At 43.8% G+C, this 16,217-nt stretch overlaps 1 long non-coding RNA gene across 3 annotated transcripts; it reads right to left on the bottom strand.

Moving 5' to 3' along the window:
- Positions 1 to 394: 394 nt before the first annotated feature.
- LOC141132647 (uncharacterized) lies at positions 395 to 15,566 on the bottom strand. 3 transcript variants are annotated; one of them, XR_012242942.1, is made up of 3 exons: positions 15,429 to 15,566; positions 10,872 to 10,967; positions 395 to 931 (listed from the first exon to the last, which is right to left on the bottom strand). It is a non-coding gene; the product is annotated as an uncharacterized lncRNA (long non-coding RNA). The 3 variants fall into 3 exon arrangements; XR_012242941.1 differs by lacking the exon at positions 15,429 to 15,566 and adding an exon at positions 15,226 to 15,381; XR_012242943.1 differs by lacking the exon at positions 15,429 to 15,566 and adding an exon at positions 15,067 to 15,187.
- Between the last annotated feature and the right edge of the window lie 651 nt (positions 15,567 to 16,217).

Genomic DNA, 16,217 nt, shown 5'->3' with positions numbered 1-16,217 from the left:
GAATCTGTGGAAAGACTTGCTGTTCACAGACGTTCTCCATCCAATCTGACAGAGCTTGAGATATTTTGCAAAAAAGAATGGGCAAAAATGTCCCTCTCTAGATGTACAAAGCTGGTAGAGACATCCCCAAAAAGACTTGCAGCTGTAATTGTAGTGAAAGGAGGTTCTACAAAGTATTGACTCAGGGGGGCGCCATACAAATGCCCCCCACACTTTTCACATATTTTATTGTGAAAAATCTTGAAAACCATTTATCATTTTCCTTCCACTTCACAATTATGTGCCACTTTGTGTTGGTCTATCACATAAAATCCCAATAAAATATATTTACATTTCTGGTTGTAACATGACAAAATGTGGAAAATGTCAAGGGGTATGAATACTTTTTCAAGGCACTATAATATTTAGGGGTTCTAAGTGAAAAAGTAAAAAAAATTGCCCCAGCAGGCAGCAAGTGGTTAATATGTTACAAACAGAATTGAATAAGGTCCCCTTTGCTGGCTAGAGATCTGTGGTAGATGCTCCACACACCACAAGTGAACAGTTCAGATATATTTTAATAGGTCGAAGGAGGAAACCAACATTTTTTTTCAAGGCCCCAACATAGCCAGCTGCATCAGAGTTTCCAGACCGATGACACTGCCTATGGACAAAGTTGCACGATTGGTGGTATTTAGACCAGTACAGTCTCAGGCACAGGGGGTCTTCTTTATTTCCTAGCAGTGACGCTGCACTGCGGTGATAAGGATTCTTTCCTTGGCCTCCCTCTTCTGCTATTGGCTGGATGTGTGTAGGCCGAGCCTCGTACTGAGGTTATAAGCGGAAAGAGGCTCCATGGAGATGGGCCAGGAGTTTGGAGGTCTTTGGAAAAGCCTGAAGGCTGCTGAAGAAAACAACCATCATCTGCATTCAGGGAAGCGTCCTTCAATAACTGGAAGAGAAACAAAAGATCAGGTATTCAGAAAGAGATTTCTTCCAATCAGAAAATGTAATTTCCTGTGCATTCACTGGGACAGGAAATCAGGGTGAATGTTCCCAATGGGGACACAAACACCAATAGCAATTTTGACAGAGGTTCTAACCCCCTGGTGCCCAAGTGGCGGCCCTTTGGCAGTTCAATGTGCAGCCCCTGGGCCCCTGCCAACTGTGTTTGTATGTTCTTGCCTAGACTGACTTCCAGCAGTTAAAGGCCAATTGAACTTTTAGTTTAAATCTGCTAAATACATGTCAGGTTCATAAAAGCAAAAGGTGTGCACAGCCTGAGTAGAAAAGCCAGTCCCCTGCCAGCATGCTGCAGAGTAGCACCCATGCCCTCTGTATGCGGAAGCAGCAGCCTCTCTGCACATGCCCCCCCCCGCTGAGTCAGACCAGGAGCTCTCCAATCAGCAGGGAGCAGGAGCTTTTCAATTGAGAGGCTTATAGGGGTTGTGTTGAGCCTCTGAAGACCACAGCAAGGGTGCCACTCTGCAGCATGCTGGCAGAGGACAGGATTTTCTACTCAGGCTGTGGCTGCTTTATAAAAAAAAAGAAAAAGAAACACAACTGTAAAAACTTTGCGCATCTTTTGGGAAGTAGCAATGTGGGTAGGTGACAATGACAAGGAAATGGCACCAACATCCCTGTAGATAAGTGTAGACAAGGGAAATTTTTGAGGGTGCCGGCAAAATAAGAAGAAGTCATTTCAATACTCCGCAATATGTATAAAAAAATGACAAGATTTTTATTGCTACATATAAGACAAAGTTAAAAGATTTTTTTGGTACAGTGGAACCTCGGATTGCGAGTAACGCGGTTAACGAGCATTTCGCAATACGAGCACTGTATTTTTTTAAAAAACGTAACTCGGTTTATGAGTGTTGTCTCGCAAAGCGAGCATGATTCAGGCCAAAGTGGTGGGCAGTACCGCTTTTGGCTTGAGGTGGGGGGGGGCGCCGGAGCCGAGCAGAGCCGAACGTCCCTTTCGGAAATGCACGGAAAGGCCCCGAGTACAGCACGGCTGACCTCGGCAAATCTCGTGGTAGGAAGTCTTTCCGAGGTTTGCCGAGGTCAGCCGAACTGTTCTCGGGCCTTTTCGGCCGTTTCCGAGGCTCTCCAGCCTCCCCCCCGCCTCTGCCTGCATGCGGTATTGCATCCCATTGAAGTCAATGCGGAATGAATTATTTTCGTTTCCATTGACTTCAATGGGAAAACTCGCTTTGATATGCGAGTACTTTGGATTACGAGCATTATCCTGGAAGGGATTATGCTCCTAATCCGCGGTTCCACTGTATAAATTATGTGCACATTTACAAGGAAACATCTAGAATTCAAAGCAGATGACAACATTGAATCACTCGGCAATATCACTGGAGTGATTGTCCCGACATGTTTCGCCACTCTGGGCTCATCAAGGGATGTTTTAAAGACAATTAGATGTAACACTGCATAGAACGAAACAAAATTAAAAACATTACATTGACTTAGAATACAATACAAAAAAAAAAATAGTAAATAAAAATAATAATGGCACGGTAGAGTCGGCTGTCGACTACCACGCCCATCACCAATCGCTCACCCATATGAGGATCTTTTGCCTGCGACTCAATGTCAAGTAAAACCGTCACTGGGTAGTGCACATAGGGAGACGCCAAATAGGGCCCGAAAAAATTGTTCGGCTGGAATCTAGCCAAAGGAGTAGTGCAAAAATTAATAAATGAAAATATCCTAAGTGAAATATAAATCTACTATAAAAAATAATTTAAGTGAAAGGGAGTGAGGGGAGGGGGCGGAGAAAGGACTAGGAAAAGGAAAATAAGGGATGGAAGATGACAAGTAGGGAAGGAAGGGGAGAAGGGGGGAGGAGAGGGGGAAAGAAAGGATGGAGGGGGGAAAGAAAGGATGGAGGGGGGGGGGGGATCTTTTATTTTGATGCACCTGAAATGCATTTAGCTGATTTTAACTGAAAGTTCAATTGGACATTAAATGCCCGAATTCTCTGACCATCTCCTGTATCATGTCTGCAGCCTCTGACCATCTCCTATAATATGTCTGCAGTCTCTGACCATCTCCTGTACTATGTCTGCAGTCTCTGAACATCTCCTGTAATATGTCTGCAGTCTCTGACCATCTCCTGTACCATGTCTGCAGTCTCTGACCATCTCCTGTACCATGTCTGCAGTCTCTGACCATCTCCTGTACCATGTCTGCAGTCTCTGACCATCTCCTGTATCATGTCTGCATTCTCTGACCATCTCCTGTAATATGTCTGCAGTCTCTAACCATCTCCTATAATATGTCTGCAGTCTCTGACCATCTCCTGTATCATGTCTGCAGTCTCTGACCATATCCTGTATCATGTCTGCAGTCTCTGACCATCTCCTGTATCATGTCTGCAGTCTCTGACCATCTCCTGTATCATGTCTGCAGTCTCTGACCGTCTCCTGTATCATGTCTGCAGTCTCTGACCGTCTCCTGTATCATGTCTGCAGTCTCTGACCGTCTCCTTTATCATGTCTGCAGTCTCTGACTGTCTCCTGTATCATGTCTGCAGTCTCTGACCATCTCCTGTATCATGTCTGCAGTCTCTGACCATCTCCTGTAGTATGTAAAAGAAAAAAACTGTGCTGTTTCCAAACCTACAACTACAGCTGCAGCTCAAAGTGAAATGTACACAAGCATAAATAGATAAACGTAAGGAGCTGCGCTTCTCAAAAAACATAGTTACATAGTAGGTGAGGTTAAAAAAAGACACAAGTCCATCAAGGCCAACCTATGTGTGTGATTATATGTCAGTATTACATTGTATATCCCTGTATGTTGCGGTCGTTCAGGTGCTTATCTAATAGTTTTTTTTTAAATTATCGATGCTCCCCGCTGAGACCACCGCCTGTGGAAGGAGATTCCACATCCTTGCCGCTCTTACAGTAAAGAACCCTCTACGCAGTAAAACTGCTTTTCTTCTAATTTTAATGAGTGGCCACGAGTTTTGTTAAATTCCCTTACGTGACGTAAAAGGCTGCCAGGGAACATCAGAAGGAGAGCGTAGCTGCACTGGACACAGCGAGTGAATAATAGAGCATTGAACCCTCACTGTGTCCTATTATAGAACTCCCAGCACAGCAGGGTATCAATATTATAATAAATCACACAGGCAGCACAGTAAGTGCTCGTTTTATTTGTTTTTTTGTTTTTTTTTCGTTTATCAGATCATTTCATTTACATGCGGCATTCGTTATTTCAGATAAATTCGTTACGTTCAGTTTGCCAAATTTGGAAGGAAATTCCAATACCTATAATTTAATAGTTTATAACTATTATTATAGGTTATTATTATTGATTATTAAAATAATAATAATAAAAACTATAATAATGGTTAATAATTTAATTATGTTAGAAAATACGAAAAACAAAATTATCCAAATGTTTTTCGTTCTTTCAAATTTCGTTTTAGAAATTTTTTTTTTTCAAAATTCAAATAGTCTTTCGTTCATTCAAAAGCAGAGCCATGATAGAGCCATGATAGGGATATGATAGAGATATTATAGAGCTATGATAGGGCCATGATAGAGCCATGATAGAGATATTATAGAGCTATGATAGGGCCATGATAGGGCCATGATAGGGATATGATAGAGATATTATAGAGCTATGATAGGACCATTAGAGGGATATGATAGGGATATGATAGAGCCATGATAGGGATATGATAGAGATATTATAGAGCTATGATAGGGCCATGATAGGGATATGATAGAGATATTATAGAGCTATGATAGGACCATGATAGGGATATGATAGGGATATGATAGAGCCATGATAGGGATATGATAGAGATATTATAGAGCCATTGTAGGGCCATGGTAGGGCCATGGTAGAGTCATCATAGAGCCATGGTAGGGATATGATAGAGCTATGATAAGGCCATGATAGGGCCATAATAGGGATATGATAGAGCCATGATAAAACCATGGTAGGGCCATGATAGAGGCATGATATAGCCATGATAGAGGCATGATATAGCCATGATAGAGGCATGATATAGCCATGATAGGGATATGATAGAGCCATGATAGAGGCATGATATAGCCATGATAGAGGCATGATATAGCCATGATAGAGGCATGATATAGCCATGATAGAGGCATGATATAGCCATGATAGAGGCATGATATAGCCATGATAGAGGTATGATATAGCCATGATGGAGGGATATGATGGAGATATGATAGAGGCATGGTAGGGCCATGGTAGAGCCATAATAGAGGCATGATATAGCCATGATAGAGGCATGATATAGCCATGATAGAGGCATGATATAGCCATGATAGAGGTATGATATAGCCATGATAGAGGTATGATATAGCCATGGTGGAGGGATATGATGGAGATATGATAGAGCCATGGTAGGGCCATGGTAGAGGCATGGTAGAGGCATGATAGGGATATAATAGGGCCATGGTAGAACCATGGTTTTTCACAATATATAATTATGAATTGAAGTGATTAATGATACTAATAAGAATAAGGAGGAACTTATTTATAATTCTATTTTTAAACACTTTATAAATATAAGCATGATAAACACGGTGGGGTGGGTCCCCATTTTTTTTTTTTTTCACATTATATAATTATGAATTAAAGTGATTAATGACACTAATAAGAATAAGGAGGAACTTATTTATAATCTTATTTTTAAACACTTTATAAATATAAGCACGATAAACACGGTGGGGTGGGTCCCCTTTTTTTTTTTTTTTTTTTTTAATTTTAAGCACTATTATAGACGGAGGGGGGTTTTTATGCTCCTCGCATATGTAAATGTCGACCGCTGGGACAGGGGGGAAAACGGTGGTAGGTGATGTAGGATGTAATGTGTAGTATGTTTTTTTTGATTGAACAAAGGGGTATAGAATGTAGTATAAATGGTGTATATATAAATTAAATAAACAATAAAAATTTTTGATTATTAAAAAAAAAAAAAAGAACCATGGTAAAGCCATGGTAGAGATATGATAGCGCTATGATAAGGCCATGATAGGGCCATGGTAGAGGCATGATAGGGATATGATAGAGCTATGATAAGGCCATGATAGGGCCATAATAGGGATATGATAGGGCCATGATAGGGCCATAATAGGGATATGATAAGGCCATGATAGGACCATAATAGGGATATGATAGGGCCATGATAGGGCCATAATAGGGATATGATAGGGCCATGATAGGACCATAATAGGGATATGATAGAGCCATGATAGGGCCATGATAGGACCATGATAGGGATATGTTAGAGCCATGATAGAGGCATGATAGGGCCATGATAGGGATATGTTAGAGCCATGATAGAGGCATGGTAGGGCCATGATAGGGCCATGATAGAGCACCTGCTTACTGTGCTGTCTGTGTGATTACTGTAATGCTGATGATCATAAGACGGTGAGATGCTGCTACTTTACACTTCATTTGGGTGGAGCAGTAAAGATGTACAGCAGAGCTGCATTTTTACTGCCCCCCAAACAAATCCACTTTAACCTCTTCCCGTCCAGCGATTTACCAGTACGTCTCTGGATTGGAAGGGTGATATCACTGCAGCAATGATATCATTTTTTAGCCCCAGCAATTCTGCACAAACTAAAAGTAATCCTAGCGGCTAAGAAGCGCTGGATTATTTTTCCAGGCAGCGGAAGGGGGTCCCCCAACCACCACCTTTAAGATGGGACCAGTAGCATCCAGTTCCTGAGATACAGTGAGAGGGGTGGATGTCGTTCCTCCCACTGTGTGACGTCACAAACCAGGAGTGGCGAGAATTGTATCACTTCCGGTTTTGTTATCATGTAAACAATCCATTACCGGCCTGAACAAGCATCTGATCAGACTGATCTTGGTTTGATCACGTGCTTTGGAGGCCAGAGGACAGATAAGAGGGTCTAAAAGACCCCAGATATCTCCATAAAGAGGACCTGTCATGGCCTATACTATCACAAGGGATGTTGTACATCCCTTGTGAAAGGAAAGAACAAAGAAAAAAATGTAAAAGATACAGTGTAAGATTTCTTTATTTAAAAAAAAAAATAAAATAAAATACAATTTAAACTGGCCCCACTCCTTTGTGCAATTGCAAACACACACATATATGTAAATGGCAACAAACCTGCATTTTGTTTTGAGCCGAGGTCAGGAGTGGGGTCAAGGGTGTGGTTGAAAGAGGCCCCATCGGGTAGGCTGTGCGGAGGCCCCATGATTTCTAACAGCGGCCCTGGTGACTCGGCTCAGGTGCCCCCATAGCAAGCTGCTTGCTGTGTGGGCACTCAACAGGAGGGAGGGGCCAGGAGCACCGATGAGGGACCCGAGAAGAGGAGGATCCGGGCTGCTCTGTGCAAAACCAACTGCATAGAGGAGGTAAGTAAGCATGTCCTCCAGCCAATGCATGTCCTCCGACACCTGCTGATTAGCGAGGAGAGACACAGAACAGAGCTCTGCCTATGTAAACAAGGCAGAGCTCTGTCCTGTCAGTGGGGGATGTGCTGGATTTCGGTTCCCTGCAAAGCAGGGACCGATTGTATGAATGAGTGCTAAGGCTGCTTTCACACTGATGGGCTACAGTTTACCTGCACCGTGGGTTCAACGCAGTGCGCCTGTGGCTTTCCTGTGGGTTAGCTGCACTTTGCCATAGAATTCTATTATATCCTGCAGGTGTGATGCACTTTCTGAAAGCACACCAAACCCGCAGGTAATAACAGAAGTCTATGGCTCAGTACGGGTAATAATAGAAGTCTATGGCCCAGTACGGGTAATAATAGAAGTCTATGGCTCAGTACGGGTAATAACAGAAGTCTATGGGTCAGTACAGGTAATAACAGAAGTCTATGGGTCAGTACAGGTAATAATAGAAGTCTATGGGTCAGTACGGGTAATAACAGAAGTCTATGGCTCAGTACGGGTAATAACAGAAGTCTATGGGTCAGTACAGGTAATAATAGAAGTCTATGGGTCAGTACAGGTAATAATAGAAGTCTATGGGTCAGTACAGGTAATAATAGAAGTCTATGGGTCAGTACAGGTAATAACAGAAGTCTATGGCTCAGTACGGGTAATAACAGAAGTCTATGGGTCAGTACAGGTAATAACAGAAGTCTATGGGTCAGTACAGGTAATAACAGAAGTCTATGGGTCAGTACAGGTAATAACAGAAGTCTATGGATCAGTACAGGTAATAACAGAAGTCTATGGCTCAGTACAGGTAATAATAGAAGTCTATGGGTCAGTACGGGTAATAATATAAGTCTATGGCCCAGTATGGGTAATAATAGAAGTCTATGGCTCAGTACGGGTAATAATAGAAGTCTATGGCTCAGTACGGGTAATAATAGAAGTCTATGGCCCAGTACGGGTAATAATAGAAGTCTATGGCTCAGTACGGGTAATAACAGAAGTCTATGGGTCAGTACAGGTAATAACAGAAGTCTATGGGTCAGTACAGGTAATAATAGAAGTCTATGGGTCAGTACAGGTAATAATAGAAGTCTATGGGTCAGTACAGGTAATAATAGAAGTCTATGGGTCAGTACAGGTAATAACAGAAGTCTATGGCTCAGTACGGGTAATAATAGAAGTCTATGGGTCCGTACAGGTAATAACAGAAGTCTATTGGTCAGTACAGGTAATAATAGAAGTCTATGGGTCAGTACAGGTAATAACAGAAGTCTATGGGTCAGTACAGGTAATAACAGAAGTCTATGGATCAGTACAGGTAATAACAGAAGTCTATGGGTCAGTACAGGTAATAACAGAAGTCTATGGCTCAGTACGGGTAATAACAGAAGTCTATGGCTCAGTACGGGTAATAACAGAAGTCTATGGCTCAGTACGGGTAATAACAGAAGTCTATGGGTCAGTACAGGTAATAATAGAAGTCTATGGGTCAGTACAGGTAATAACAGAAGTCTATGGCTCAGTACGGGTAATAACAGAAGTCTATGGGTCAGTACAGGTAATAATAGAAGTCTATGGGTCAGTACAGGTAATAACAGAAGTCTATGGGTCAGTACAGGTAATAACAGAAGTCTATGGGTCAGTACAGGTAATAATAGAAGTCTATGGGTCAGTACAGGTAATAACAGAAGTCTATGGGTCAGTACAGGTAATAACAGAAGTCTATGGGTCAGTACAGGTAATAATAGAAGTCTATGGGTCAGTACAGGTAATAATAGAAGTCTATGGGTCAGTACAGGTAATAATAGAAGTCTATGGGTCAGTACAGGTAATAACAGAAGTCTATGGCTCAGTACGGGTAATAACAGAAGTCTATGGGTCAGTACAGGTAATAACAGAAGTCTATGGGTCAGTACAGGTAATAATAGAAGTCTATGGGTCAGTACAGGTAATAATAGAAGTCTATGGGTCAGTACAGGTAATAACAGAAGTCTATGGCTCAGTACGGGTAATAATAGAAGTCTATGGGTCCGTACAGGTAATAACAGAAGTCTATTGGTCAGTACAGGTAATAATAGAAGTCTATGGGTCAGTACAGGTAATAACAGAAGTCTATGGGTCAGTACAGGTAATAACAGAAGTCTATGGATCAGTACAGGTAATAACAGAAGTCTATGGCTCAGTACGGGTAATAATATAAGTCTATGGCCCAGTATGGGTAATAATAGAAGTCTATGGCTCAGTACGGGTAATAATAGAAGTCTATGGCTCAGTACGGGTAATAATAGAAGTCTATGGCCCAGTACGGGTAATAATAGAAGTCTATGGCTCAGTACGGGTAATAACAGAAGTCTATGGGTCAGTACAGGTAATAACAGAAGTCTATGGGTCAGTACAGGTAATAATAGAAGTCTATGGGTCAGTACAGGTAATAATAGAAGTCTATGGGTCAGTACAGGTAATAATAGAAGTCTATGGGTCAGTACAGGTAATAACAGAAGTCTATGGCTCAGTACGGGTAATAATAGAAGTCTATGGGTCCGTACAGGTAATAACAGAAGTCTATTGGTCAGTACAGGTAATAATAGAAGTCTATGGGTTAGTACAGGTAATAACAGAAGTCTATGGGTCAGTACAGGTAATAACAGAAGTCTATGGATCAGTACAGGTAATAACAGAAGTCTATGGGTCAGTACAGGTAATAACAGAAGTCTATGGCTCAGTACGGGTAATAACAGAAGTCTATGGCTCAGTACGGGTAATAACAGAAGTCTATGGGTCAGTACAGGTAATAATAGAAGTCTATGGGTCAGTACAGGTAATAACAGAAGTCTATGGCTCAGTACGGGTAATAACAGAAGTCTATGGGTCAGTACAGGTAATAATAGAAGTCTATGGGTCAGTACAGGTAATAACAGAAGTCTATGGGTCAGTACAGGTAATAACAGAAGTCTATGGGTCAGTACAGGTAATAATAGAAGTCTATGGGTCAGTACAGGTAATAACAGAAGTCTATGGGTCAGTACAGGTAATAACAGAAGTCTATGGGTCAGTACAGGTAATAATAGAAGTCTATGGGTCAGTACAGGTAATAACAGAAGTCTATGGGTCAGTACAGGTAATAATAGAAGTCTATGGGTCAGTACAGGTAATAACAGAAGTCTATGGGTCAGTACAGGTAATAACAGAAGTCTATGGGTCAGTACAGGTAATAATAGAAGTCTATGGGTCAGTACAGGTAATAATAGAAGTCTATGGGTCAGTACAGGTAATAACAGAAGTCTATGGCTCAGTACAGGTAATAACAGAAGTCTATGGGTCAGTACAGGTAATAACAGAAGTCTATGGGTCAGTACAGGTACATTGCACAGCACCTGCAGATCAGTGTGAAAGCAGCCCAGTGTAGCGAGTACAGAGTGCAGATATCCCCATTGCTGTTTGATTTTTTATTAAAAACTGACCTCAATCTTCACTTCTTCCTCAGGATTCCTGCAGGTATCGTTGGCGGTTGCTGTCCCCCAGGCGGGTATGGCTGGCGGCTGCTGCTGGCTGTCCCCCTGGATGAATACAGGTGGTCAGTTTTGCTGGTACTTCTGGTGGGTATTGTGGATACTGCTGGTGGGTACTGTTGGCAGGTGCTGGTGGGTTTTGCTGGTACTACTGGTGGGTACTGTTAGCAGTTACTGCTAGCGGGTATTGCTGCTGGGTACTCCTGGTGGGTATCGCTGGCGGCTGGTGTCCCAGGCAGAGTACATTTGGTATCACTCCGCCTGTGACAGGAGCCGGCACTATACAGGACTCATTGGCTCTGCTCTCTACTGCAGCCGCATGCTTACTCTAGCGACGGCTCCATTCACACGATTCTCGGGGATGGCGGGTCGGAGAACCCGTGATCTGGGCTTGCTGACCAGCCACCCCAGAGCAGGAGGTGGCGGGTCACATCAGAGGGCGGTGTGGGCCAGCAGTTGGGCATATAATATTAGCAGTGATCACTGTATTGGTGTCACTGGTTCCCACAATGTGTCAGTCAGTGTCAGATTGTCCGCCGCAATATTGCAGTCCCGCTAGAAGTGGCTGATCGCCGCCATTACTAGTATGAATAAACAAATATAAAATCCAGTATATATCGCATAGTTTGTAGATGTGATAACGTTTCTATAAACCAATCAATTTACACTTAGGCCCCTTTCACACTGGGGCGGTTTGCAGGCGCTATTGCGCTAAAAATAGCGCCCGCAAACCGACCCAAAACAGGCGCTGCTGTCTCTCCAGTATGAAAGCCCCGAGGGAGCGGTGCGCTAGCAGGCCGGGAAAAAAAGTCCTGCTAGCTGCATCTTCGGAGCGGTGGAGGAGCGTTGTATACACCGCTCCTTCACCGCTTCTTCCCATTGAAATCAATGGGACAGCACGGCTATTCCACCGGCAAAGCGCCTCTGCCTTTCTCGGCCGCTAGCGGGGGGGGGGGTGTAAAATTGCCCTACTAGCGGCCGAATACCCACGGTAAAGCGCTGCTAACAATAGCGGCGCTTCACCGCCGACGCCACCCCCGTGTGAAAGGGGCCTTATTGGGATATTTTTACCAAAAGCATTTCGCTTAAATTGATGAAGAAATTCGATTTAAAAAAAAAAAAAAACAATTATTGGAAATGTTTTATAGCGGGAAGTAAAAAGATATATATTTTTTTCAAAACTGTAGTTTTTTTCCTGTTTATGGTGCAAAAAATGTAAAAAAGCAGCGAGGTGATGAAATCCCACCAATAAAAAGCGCTATTTGTGGGATAAAATGATAGAAATGAGATTTGTGTACGGCGTCACATGACCGCGCCATTGTCAGGGAAAGTCACATGTGCGCTTCAAGAGGCGATTCTGCCGCCACTCATTATGACACCAAAGGGGGAACTTTGTCCCCGGAGGAGCCCAGAGTGCCCCCTGATGGGGGATCTATCAGACATTTTAGGGGGGGTTTAGCTGGGGCCCCCCTGATTCCATTCTGTATGATCAGAGGAGAGCAATACCCCCCCAGGGGAAACCCTTGGGACAGTCAGAGATTACATACATGATACAAGAGTCAGAGATTACATACATGACACACGGGACGATCATAGATTATATATATGACACACGGGACAGTCACAGATTACATACATGACACACGGGACGGTCAGAGATTGCATACATGACACAAGGGACGGTCAGAGATTACATACATGACACAAGGGACAGTCAAAGATTACATACATGACACACGGGATGGTCAGAGATTGCATACAAGACACAAGGGACAGTCATAGATTACATACATGACACAAGGGACAGTCACAAATTACATACATGACACACGGGACAGTCATAGATTACATACATGACACATGGGATGGTCAGAGATTGCATACAAGACACAAGGGACAATCATAGATTACATACATGACACAAGGGACAGTCACAAATTACATACATGACACACGGGACAGTCATAGATTACATACATGACACATGGGATGGTCAGAGATTGCATACAAGACACAAGGGACAGTCATAGATTACATACATGACACAAGGGACAGTCACAGATTACATGCATGACACACGGGACGGTCACAGATTACATACATGACACAAGGGACAGTCACAGATTACATACATGACACACGGGACAGTCACAAATTACATACATGATCACGAGATGGTCACAGATTACATACATGGCACACGGGACAGTCACAGATTACATACATGACACACGAGACAGTCACAAATTACATACATGATCACGAGACGGTCACAGATTACATACATGACACACGGGACGGTCACAGATTACATACATGACACAAGGGACAGTCACAGATTACATGCATGACACACATGACGGTCACAGATTACATACATGACACAAGGGACAGTCACAGATTACATACATGACACACGGGACAGTCACAAATTACATACATGATCACGAGATGGTCACAGATTACATACATGACACACGGGACAGTCACAAATTACATACATGATCACGAGACGGTCACAGATTACATACATGACACACGGGACGGTCACAGATTACATACATGACACAAGGGACAGTCACAAATTACATACATGATCACAAGTTGGTCACAGCATGACACACGGGATACATGAGAAGGAGATGGCACCCCATTGGTCACGCAGGGCCGTTGTTATAAATCAATGCCCCCCGCCCCCCCGGAAATGAAAAGAAAACTAGCCGTGTATACGAGACATTGGGCCACATTGACATTTGAGGTCACCTGAATGTGTGACAAAGTGCACAGGTAACGGGCAATCTGCAGCGCATTTCAGAAATGTACTTCACATGCGCAAAGAACTTGAGGTGCCCAATAATTGTTAATGGCGCCCCAAATGCGATGATCAGACGTGTGTTCTGTCTTGTGGAAAAGCTGCATGCCTTAAAAGTTTCTAAAGCCTCTATGATGTGTTTGTCACATATATGGCGGCCCATTCAAGTGAACAGGTTCCCCTATGTGCGAAATACAAGGAAATGTGATGAGGAATGTTTGTTCTGTGAAGTATACAGGGATCTGAGGGATGGTATATAGAAATGTGATGAGGAATGTTTGTTCTGTGAAGTATACAGGGATCTGAGGGATGGTATATAGAAATGTGATGAGGAATGTTTGTTCTGTGAAGTATACAGGGATCTGAGGGATGGTATATAGAAATGTGATGAGGAATGTTTGTTCTGTGAAGTATACAGGGATCTGAGGGATGGTATATAGAAATGTGATGAGGAATGTTTGTTCTGTGAAGTATACAGGGATCTGAGGGATGGTATATAGAAATGTGATGAGGAATGTTTGTTATGTGAAGTATACAGGGATCTGAGGGATGGTATATAGAAATGTGATGAGGAATGTTTGTTATGTGAAGTATACAGGGATCTGAGGGATGGTATATAGAAATGTGATGAGGAATGTTTGTTCTATGAAGTATACAGGGACCTGAGGGATGGTATATAGAAATGTGATGAGGAATGTTTGTTCTGTGAAGTATACAGGGATCTGAGGGATGGTATATAGAAATGTGATGAGGAATGTTTGTTATGTGAAGTATACAGGGATCTGAGGGATGGTATATAGAAATGTGATGAGGAATGTTTGTTCTGTGAAGTATACAGGGATCTGAGGGATGGTATATAGAAATGTGATGAGGAATGTTTGTTCTGTGAAGTATACAGGGATCTGAGGGATGGTATATAGAAATGTGATGAGGAATGTTTGTTGTGTGAAGTATACAGGGATCTGAGGGATGGGATATAGAAATGTGATGAGGAATGTTTGTTCTGTGAAGTATACAGGGATCTGAGGGATGGTATATAGAAATGTGATGAGGAATGTTTGTTCTGTGAAGTATACAGGGATCTGAGGGATGGGATATAGAAATGTGATGAGGAATGTTTGTTCTGTGAAGTATACAGGGATCTGAGGGATGGGATATAGAAATGTGATGAGGAATGTTTGTTCTGTGAAGTATACAGGGATCTGAGGGATGGGATATAGAAATGGCTGGGCAGAGATTCCTGGCACATGGAGAGACATAGAGATGTCTTCACTGGCTTCTTGCTCAGCACTGCAGTGACAACTCTCTGCACTTCTAGGCTGGCTTCATATTCACCTCTCTCCAAAATCCTAAAGTTTTGTGACTTTGTTCCCCTCCCCCAGCAGAAGTACTACTCCATCCAAAGCCTGGAGTTCAGTGACAGTATGATCTGGAGGGAGTGGGGTCAGAGGTCAGGACTCAGGGGGGAGGAGCTGAAGAAAGCTTCCTACTCACCCTGACCAACCACAACACTGACGAGGTGGAGTTTCAGGCCTGGAAAGTAATGCACCTCCAGGAACTCCTCCCTCTTCCAGGCCACACCCCCCATCCCGCCCACTCAAGCAGCAGCCTGCAGGAGATAGGCTGGGAACCTGCAGGGGGCGGGGACTCCAGTGTCTGCCATTTACGGGGCTAATAGTTTCCATGGAAATCATCACCTCGGCTTGTTTATCTTCTGCCGTCTCTGAGCCGCACATGCGCAGTAGCTGCAGGGAGGATTTCATGCGTCTCCTCCTGTCAAGTCACGTGGCCTCGTTCTGACCGTTACGTGCAACACGTGACTGCTGCAGAGCGCGACCTAACGGCTCAGGTGGGAGTGGGCGTGATCAGCGCATGGGACGGGCGTGACCAGAGGATGAGTAGCCAATCAGGAGCTGGAGGCTGGAGCCGTTACACTTGTGACGTCACGGCTTGATCAGATAAATAGCCGAGCGGGGGAAGGGAGCGCGTCAGTGTGGGGAGAGTGGAGAGGAGGGAACATCGCCGCTACAGAGCTCCGGAGGGAGGAGCCAGTGTCCGGACTACAGCCGGGTCACAGCGTGTCTGTGTGTCCGGGGAACCTGCCTCCTCTGCTCAACCTCTGAAGAACTACAACTCCCAGCATGTACTGTGTAAGTAATGGGGGTTCAGCTCCCAGCCTGGAATAGGATGTTACAGGACTACATATCCCAGCATGATTTCTTCTATAGATGTACTACAAGTCCCAGCAATCTCTACATACCCCAGCCTGCTTCCCTCCCCCTCCTCAGGGGTAATTGCACCCCACCATCCTCTCCCACCACAGGTGGTGGGTCCCCTCCCCCCAGGATGGGGGAGGGCTGGTCGGGGACTGGGGGGGTGCGATTCCCCCTGAGGAGGGGGAGGGGCCGGGGAGCAGACTGGGGTATGTAGAGATCACTGGACCTGTAATATCTCCATAGAGAAAATCATGCTGGGATATGTAGTCC

Source organism: Aquarana catesbeiana, linkage group LG03, assembly GCF_042186555.1.
Source record: "Aquarana catesbeiana isolate 2022-GZ linkage group LG03, ASM4218655v1, whole genome shotgun sequence".
NCBI classification, from domain to species: Eukaryota; Metazoa; Chordata; class Amphibia; order Anura; family Ranidae; genus Aquarana; species Aquarana catesbeiana.
Note: the sequence above shows the minus strand (reverse complement) of the source record. Positions and strands in the feature narration are given on the sequence as shown.